Here is a 10,185-nt window from a genome sequence, read left to right on the forward strand (position 1 = left end):
GTAAAATCCTGAAAACTGCCAAACTTATACTCGAAATCCGAGTTTTCACTGTAACTGTTCTACATCTATTGGCTTGATATGGTTTGTTCAGAATGGAAATTTCGGGTTGTCACATGTAGGAACAAAAAGTAGGAGGAAATTTAATTTCTCTATTATCAAACGAACGGGTGAAAGAAAGTGTCGTCTCGGGTTTTGATTTTTGAAAACCACAAACACTACGCGTATTAGAAACACTCGTCCAAACTTTTATGTTTTGGGTTTAGAAATCACCCAAAACCGTGAACTCGTGCCTATGTATGAGTTCACTCCCCAAAAAGCTAGTCATTTGTGTTTACTCCCCAAAATCCAAAAGAGTAAACTCCAAAATATTCTCTCAAGTATCATCCTAGTTTTTATTCTAGATCTTCAAACTAGTAAGTGTTCTAACTCTTTCAAGTTAGTATATCACTTAATCTACTGATTGTACATCCTTTAATCCATTCATTTATGTGTTTTGGCTAGTTTTTCAAAAACACCAAGAACACACACTAGTGTTCTAGGACTTAAAGTTCATTTCAAGCATCCACAATGTCAGTACTTCTATCCTAGAGTCGTTTAAAGCTAGCTATACATGTTTATACCAAGGAAAAGTCCCAAGAACACCAAGAACAAGTTGTTCACGGTTTGGGAGGCTCCCAAAACCATAAACACAAAATATAGTGCCTTAGGGTGCTTTAGGGTGTCTAGATGCTTCACAATGCCTTAGGGACTTGTCTAGATCCATCCTTGATGAGTGTATCACACAAAATGCACCAAAATCATATATTTTTATGTGTTTACGGTTTGGGGATCTCCCAAAACCGTAAACACCTCAAATGTGGTGTAAATGTCCCATAAATGGCCCATGGTTGTTCCTTATGCCTAGAATCTAACCTAGACTAGTGCCATGTTTGAGCTAAGGACTTGAAACCGCCAAATACCAAAATTGTGAGTTTAAGGTAGTAAACTCATGAGTTTAAGGTAGTAAACTCATGGAGAAATGGTCCTTAGACCGTAAACTCCATTTAGGAGTGTTTTGATGCCACACAACACTTCCTAAGGCTAAATCATGAAGTAGGAATGCTTGGAATAGCTTAGAAGACTTCAAACCAACAAATGGTCAAAAGGTTAGGAGTTTACGACTGTAAACTCAAGAGTTTACGACCGTAAACTCAAGGGGTGTTGGTCCTTAGGTAGTAAACTCATTTTAAGAGTGTTTCCTTGAACCCCAATCATACTAGCCTTTCCCTACAACACTTAGATGCACTCCTTAGCACTTACAACACTTGTACAAAGTGTTTGTCATGCTTTAGAGTGTCTTTACTTTGTTTATTAGTTGTTTAAAGACTAATTGTTTCTATACATATATCCTTATATGTTATTAGGATCTTTGTGCGTGTCTAAGTCTTCACTTGACACTAAGCACTTATCCGACACTTCCTTCTGATCCACTTGCTACAGGTGAGTTCATACCCCCTTAATCAATGTTTTAACTATTTTTAAATGTTTTATGGGGGGATACAAGTAGAATCATGCTACTCATTATATCAATCACGTGTGATTAATAAGCAGCATTTAAATGATTTGCTACTCATTAGCCGTTTTACCAAACAGTTTCCTTCAAATTATTTTTATAAACATTTTATATATTTAAAACTCCTTATTACACTATACATTTTACTCTGTATGTTTTATTTCCAACTTATTTACAATTGTGATTCAAACAAATGTTTCCTTATACTAAATTGTTTTATCAAACCCATTCCTTCAAACCGTTTTATAGATTGACATCAAGTCGATCTTTTCTTAGATAATAATTATGTTCAAAGGTTTTACAAAACTTATTTTATGCTTTTATATGATAAATTGCATGCCTCTATATGTATAGTTATATAAGTAATATTTAAAAGACTTAGGAAGGCTATCCACCTTGTTTCGTTTTCCTCGATTTAGATGTGGTCTGATAGGATATCGGGTACTCATCCGAAGGTCGTTTAAATATTAGTTATATATCATGTGTACATATATAGTCATAAAAGGTCCTTCCAGTTCATCTAATGCCCTTGGGTAGCAAGGGTATACATCCATGTTCATACGTCCCAATTAGATTACTAGTAAACTACCATATGGGTAGTTTAGGAAGACACTAGAACCATTACTAGAACGCGATATCATACAATGAGTCAGTTCATTCATGAGTCAATACTTGCTAGATAGAGAGCACATACATTACAGCTAGAACATTACAATACATTACTATACTTGCTAGGTAGAGAGCATGTACATTACAGCTAGAACATTATAGTACATTACTATACTTGCTAGGTAGAGAGCACGTACATTACAGCTAGAACATTACAGTACATTACTATACTTGCTAGGTAGAGAGCACGTACTTTACAGCTAGAACAGTTCATTACATTACATATACATGAATACGTTAATTATTGTGATTTGAACCGGAGCATGACTTAAATGTCATGGCCCGTGTTGTATCCAGAGTCTCTTGAAGGAAGAGCATGAGTTTACGTATAGATCTATACATGATTGACTATCCTACACCTTGCTGCTAGCTACAGCCGAACCTGCAGGTCTGCGGGTGCCAAATGTCATTTCTTTTTATGACCATTCTTATGTCGTTGTTACCAGTCAATAGTATGGTACAATTAATCACATGATGCCTTAATATAAATCCGGTTTAAGGTAGTTAGTACAACAGTAGTTCTTATAGCACTACATTTTAGTACTACATTAACTTTCCCTGTACGTATATTTAGTGATCTTTTCACTTACACTTTAAATGTAAAAACTATATTTTGTAAATGATAGTTACACTTGGGAAAAGTACACACTTTTACAAGAGACGAACATTCAGAACAGTTAAGTCTTGGTAGAAGACTACATTGAGAACAGTTAGGTCTTGGTAGAACACACCCTTATATAATAGTATGAATCATAGGGATTTCTAGGGTTTTTCAAACGTTTACAGTTGTTTTACAAACATTTTTACACTTACCGTTCATATACATTTTTAATACTTACAAATTCTTACATACAAATTAAGACACTAAAATACTTATGATCTCACTAGCTTCAAAGCTGATACTCGCTTTCAAAATTACTTGTATCCTCAGGTTATCATAGACAGGTACCGATGCAAGGAGAAAGGAAGATGGAGCTCGTTCAAGACTCATTTTTCATTTTGATTTATGCTTTAGTGTTTATCAAAATTTGACAGAACACTTGTATCATAATTATTTTATTAATGCAATGGATGATGTTGTTGCTTGTTTACTACTTTTCATTGTTGTGATATTGTACATGACATCCTCCGCCCCAAAACGTTTCCGCCGTTCTTGGTTTTGGGGTGTGACACATTGTTTCATTCTTGAGTTCCACATTAGAAGTCTATGCAATTTAGCAAAGCTATGATGAACATTGTTTAATTCTTGAGTTCCACAATAGAAGTAGGCATCGCAATTTCGCAAAGCTTTGATGAGCATTGTTTAATTCTTGAGTTCCACAATAGATTTCTATGAAATTTAGCAAATCTTTGATTAGCATTGTTTAATACTTGAGCTCCACAATGCAGTTTAAGCAATGCTTTGATGAGCTTTGTTTAATTCTTGATTTCTACAATAGAAGTCTATGCAATTTAGCAAGGTCTTGATGAGCATTGTTTAATTCTTTAGTTCCACAATATAAGTAGTCTTCGCAATTTTGAAAAACTTTGATGAGCATTGTTTAATTCTTGAGTTCCACAATAAAAAGTCTTTGCAATTTAAGCAAAGCTTTGATGAGCATTGTTTCATTCTTGAGTTCCACATTATAAGTGTATGTAATTTAGCACAGCTTTGATGACATTGTTTCATTCTTAAGTTCCACATTCGAAGTTTATGCAATTTAGCAAAGCTTTAATGAGCATCGTTAAATTCTTGAGTTCCTCAATAGAAGTCTATGCAATTTAAGCAAAGCTTTGATTAGCATTGTTTGATTCTAGAGTTCCACAATAGAAGTCTATGCATTTTAGCAAAGCATTGATGAGCATTGTTTTAATTCTTGAGTTCCACAATAAAAGTAGTCTTCGCAATTTAGCAAAGCTTTGATGAGCACTGTTTAATTCTTGAGTTCCACAATAGAAGTCTATGCAATTTAAGCAAAGCTTTTATGAGCATTGTTTCATTCTTGAGTTCCACATTAGAAGTCTATGCAATTTAGCAAAGTTATGATGAACATTATTTAATTCTTGATTTCCACAATAGAAGTAGTCTTCGCAATTTAGCGAAGCTTTGATTAGCATTGTTTAATTCTTGAGTTCCACAATTGATGTCTTTGCAATTTAGAAAATCTTTGATCCGCATTGTTTAACACTTGAATTCCACAATTGAAGTCTATGCAGTTTAAGCAATGCTTTGATGAGCTTTGTTTAATTCTTGATTTCCACAATAGATGTAGTGTTTTCAGTTTAGCAAAGCTCTGATGAGCATTGTTCAATTCTTGAGTTCCACAATAGAAGTCTATGCAATTTAGCAAGGTTTTGATGAGCATTATTTAATTCTTGAGTTCCACAATAGAAGTAGTCTTCACAATTTAGGAAAGCTTTGATTAGCATGTTTAATTCTTGAGTTCCACAATAGATGTTTATGCAATTTAGCAAATCTTTGATTAGCATTGTTTAATACTTGAGCTCCACAACTGAACTCTATGCAGTTAAAGCAATGCTTTGATGAGCATTGTTTAATTCTTGATTTCCACAATTGTCACACCCCAAAACCGAAACGGCGGAAATGTTATGTGGTGGATGACGTCATGTCAAGTATCACAACATATGGAGTATAGTAATCAAAGTACAACAACCATTGCATTAATAGTAATAGTTTTACATAGTTTACATTACATAGAAACATCAAAGTAAAATAAGTAATAATATAGGTGCAGCTTGGTACTAAACTATCTTCACCAAAAGTTCCTGGGATGTACCTGTCTATTGCTGACCTGAGAATACAAGTTATTTGAAAGCGAGTATCAGCATTTTTATAAATGCTGGTGAGTTCATATGTATTTAGTGTCATTTTATTCAAATAACTTTATAAGAAGTAGTAGTTTAGAATCAACGGTGTATTAGAGTCCTTTCCAGAAAATCCTATATTTTCTAAATAAAAGCAGTCTTCTACCAAGACCCGACAGTGTTATGTTTTAAAGAGAATTTCCCTAAAATATTATCATTACCAAAATACGGTATATGATTTTAAAGGAAGTAGAAGGATATCACAAGTAAAAACTTTAAGGAAAATAATGTAGGCCTCAGCAGGAAATGCTGCTGACTAAGGCAAAAGAAATCATAGACTCCAGGAGAGTATTGAATGAACAACACGCCTAGCTCAGTCTAACGAAAGGAGACACAGACCCCAGACAGTATCAAATGAATGATACGTCTAGCAAGGTCTAAAAACAGTGAATACAGACCATAGACAATATCAAATGAATGATATGACTAGCAAGGTCTAAAAACAGTGAATACATTGTTAATTCCCGTTACCTTAAGGTCATGAATTATAAGGTAACCCCGAGATACTCGTAACCATACTGATAGACACTAGAGAACTTGACGCCCTGCAAACTTCAGAAAGAATGTGACATTTGTCACCCCTTGGCTTGGTAGGCCGTGGACTGTAGCTAGCAGTCAGGGTGTGGGGGTGTCAATCCCGTATAGATCTATACACACAATGCCCGCTCTCCCTACAGCAGACTCTGGTTACCAACTACAGAACGGAGAAGGTCGTGTCCTGAAGATGCATCTCGTGTAGTGAATTCTGATGTAAATACTGGACTAATGATAGAGACTCACGGATAAACTGGCCGATGTAAACCTATATGTCTATACCTGTGTACATAATATATAATTAATGATCAAACGACCTTCGGACGGATATCCGATCCCACCAGACCACATCCCAACGAGGAAAAGGAAATAGGGAGATCTAGCCTTCCTAAGTCCTTTAAACATTATTTATATAACTATACAAGTACAGGCATACATTTAACTAAGTAGAAGCATTTAACGAAGTTGAAGTGTTTATCGAAGTAGAAGTTGTGACAACCCAAAATTTCCATTCTGAACAAACCATATCAATCCAATAGAAGTTAGAACAATTACAGTGAAATTCCAGACTTCGGGTATAAGTTTGACAGTTTTTCAGGATTTACACTTAAGGAGATATCAGGAGAGTGGATGCACTAGGGTTTTGTGCAACACTGTTATTCCAATACTCTAGGATATTAGAGTTCATTCCGGGAATAAAAATATTTTCTGCCAAAAATCTCAGGACTATATATAGAAATCTGAACCATATTCATTCATTAGTTACATTTCCAACTAGAGAAAAGCCGAATTCTCTCTCACGGATCTTCAGGTTTTTATCCCAAATCGTGATTACTTCTATCTAGTTGTATTATATAGCTTAGATTGTGTTTAGAAACATCAAAACCATGTCAAAACATTGAGATCTGTGAGTTTACCGCCCAAGAACACCTTGGGGAGTAAACTCCATTTTAAGGGCCAAAAGTGTGCCTAATGTCCCTCAAAGCCTTGGAACTCAAGCTAGGGACTACCATTACATGTTTAGACCACCAAATCAATTAGAAACAAAGGGTGAAAGTGAGTTCAAGGACAAGGAAGTTCTTGGGCCGTGAACTCCATTTTTATGTGCCAAAGTGCCTTAAAAACCCTCCTTAAGCCAAGAGACTAAATTGGACATGTACCCAAATGAGTTTAGGACTAGCTAACACAATTAGAACACCAAGAGTAGGGTGTTCACAGCCCAAGAGGTTCTAGGGCCGTGAACTCCATAAAATGGTGCCAAATGGTGCCATAAACTCTTCTAAAGCCTAGTACAAAAGCCTAGTTTAGTTCCTAGTTAATTTAGGGACTTGAAAACCTCAAAACATCAAATGGTACTCCTTACCATGAGTTTATGGCCGTCAACTCATGGTGGAGTGGTCCCAAGGCCGTGAACTCCTAAATGGAGTTAAAAGGAAGCCCAGACACTTGTTTAAGCCTAGAAGCACTTCACCACATAAGTTGTAATAATTCTAAGCTTCATTTAGGAACCTTATTGAGAGTTTACGGCCAGGAGTTTACTCCCCTGGGCCGTAAACTCCAACATATATTGTCTTTTGACCATAAACTCCCATAAGAGGTCTTGCACTCTTTGTTGCAACCTATTAGCCTCCTAGCACTTGACCAAAGTGTTTACCTCGCATTAGAATGTTTATACATATTTAATTAGTGTTTTAATCACTAATTGTTTATATACATATGTCTTCATATGTAACTAGGATCATTGTGTGTGTCTAAAGTCTTCACTTGACACCAAGCACTTGTCCGATCCTTCCTTACGATACAGTCCGTTCAATTCCAATCACTTACTACAGGTGAGTTCATACCCCTTAATCAATGTTTTAACTATTTTTAAATGTTTGCTACTTATTATATCAATCACATGTGATTAATAAGCAGCATTCAAATGATTTACTACTCATTAGCCGTTTTACCAAACAGTTTCCTTCAAATGATTGTCATAAACACTTTATATGTTTAAAACTCCTTATTAAACTGTACATTTTACTCTTTATGTTTCATTTCAAACTCATTTACAACTGTGTTTCAAACAAATGTTTATTTATACTTAAACCGTTTTATCAAACCCATGCTTTCAAACCGTTTTATAGATTGACATCAAGTCGATCTTTTCTTAGATAATAATTATGTTCAAAAGTTTTACAAAACTTATTTTATGCTTTTATATTATAAATTGCATGCCTCTATATGTATAGTTATATAAGAAATGTTTAAAAGACTTAGGAAGGCTATCCACCCTATTTCCTTTTCGTGTTTGAGATGTGGTCTGGTGGGATATCGGGTACTGTCCAAAGGTCGTTTAAATATTAGTTATATATCATGTGTGCATATATAGTCATAAAGGTCTTTCCAGTTCAGTCAATGCCCTTGGGTAGCAAGGGTATACATCCATGTCCATACGTACCAGTTATATTACTAGTAAGCTACCATATGGGTAGTTTAGGAAGATACTAGAACTATTACTAGAACGCGATATCATACAATGAGTCAGTTCATTCATGAGTTAATACTTGCTAGATAGAGAGAACATACATTACAGCTAGTACACACAGTACATTACTATACAATTACATGATTACGTTTACATAGAGATTCTGTTATAAGCATGCCTATATATGTATAGTTATATAAGTAATATTTTAAAGACTTAGGAAGGTTATCCACCTTGTTTCCTTTTCCTCGATTTGGATGTGCTTTGATAGGATATCGGGTACCCGTCCGAAGGTCGTTTAAATATTAGTTATATATCATGTATACATAATGGACATAATAGTTCCTTTCAGTCAGTTCAGTACCTTTGGGTAGCAAAGGCATACGTTTATATACTTTTACATGATTACGCTTACACGAGTACATATACATAAATATGTTGACAAAGTTGTGATCCACTGTATCGGAGCATGCCTTAAATGTCATGGCCCGAGTTGTAGTCAGAGTCTCTTGGAGGGAGAGCGTGAGTTTGCGTATAGATCTATACTGGATTGACTATCCTACACCTTGCTGCTAGCTGCAGCCGGACCTGCAGGTCTGCGGGTGCCAAACGTCATTTCTTTTTACGACCATACTTATGTTGTTCTTACCAGTCAATAGTATGGTGCAATTAATCACATGATACCGTAATATAAATCCGGTTTAAGGTAGTTAGTACAACAGTAGTTCCTATAATACAACACTACAGTAGTACATTAATTTTCCCTTTACATATATTTAGTGATCTTTTCATTTAAACATTAAATGTAAAAACTGTATTTTGTTAATGATAGTTACACTTGGAAAATTACACACTTTTACAAGAAACGTACATTTAGAACAGTTAAGTCTTAGTAGAAGACTACATTGAGAACAGTTAGGTCTTGGTAGAAGACACCCTTTATATAATAGTAGGAATCATAGGGATTTCTAGGGTGTTTCAAACGTTTACAATTGTTTTACAAACATTTTTACACTTACAGTTCATATACATTTCCAATACTTACAATTCATATACATTTTCAATACTTACAATTCACATACAAACAATTTCTTACATACAAATTAAGATACTAAAATACTTATGATCTCACTAGCTTCAAAGTTGATACCCGCTTTCAAAATTACTTGTATCCTCAGGTCATCATAGACAGGTACTGATGCAAGGATTAGGGAAGATGGAGCTTGTTCAAGACTCATCTTTCATTTTGATTTATGCTTTAGTGTTTATCAAAATTTGACAGAACACACTTGTATAATAATTATAACATTAATGCAATGGATGATGTTGTTGCTTGTTTACTACTTTTCATTGTTGTGATACTGTACATGACGTCCTCCGCCCCAGAACGTTTCCGCCGTTCTTGGTTTTGGGGTGTGACAGATTGGTATCAGAGCATTGTTTATAGTGAATTAAGTATATCAACCCATAAAAGATATATTAACTATAAATACATAAGGGAGTAAAAATACTCTGACCAAGAGTTTATACTTTAAATAATAAAATATTTAATTAAGTATATGTGATGCATTCGTACTAAAATCAGTGTCACTAGGACAGTACAAAAGAATTACGGTTGTTGGGCGACACAAGAGGACTTAGAGACATATGGTCAAAACTGGGAAGATATAGCCTGATCACCTATATTATCCGAGGATTGATTAGCATGTGCCTAAGTTTAATTGTGTGGTTGCAACAAGTCTAAAATCTTACTAACCCTACCACAATGAGAACAGTAGAACATAACATTAAACTTAAAATACTATAGGAGTATTTGGTGTTACTATAAGTGCGTTATACTTGAGAACTAAAATGGGATCTTCATTACTAAGTTGATAGTTGCTAAGTGGATACACTAAGGCTATATGTAATTAGGATGTTATAGACTTAGAATCCGTGAAAATTTTACTTTACCCCTATTATGTGTGAATTTGGAGTTAAGGTCACTTATTCGAAGGCCTATCCTGTTTAGATTACATATAACTGATATGCACTTCACAAATAGCGATGTAACTGATGAAGATTTTCTAAATAATTATCTAGATAGTTCGTCTAA

The sequence above is a fragment of the Lactuca sativa genome, chromosome 8 (genome assembly GCF_002870075.4).
Source record: "Lactuca sativa cultivar Salinas chromosome 8, Lsat_Salinas_v11, whole genome shotgun sequence".
In the NCBI taxonomy this organism is placed as follows: Eukaryota; Viridiplantae; Streptophyta; class Magnoliopsida; order Asterales; family Asteraceae; genus Lactuca; species Lactuca sativa.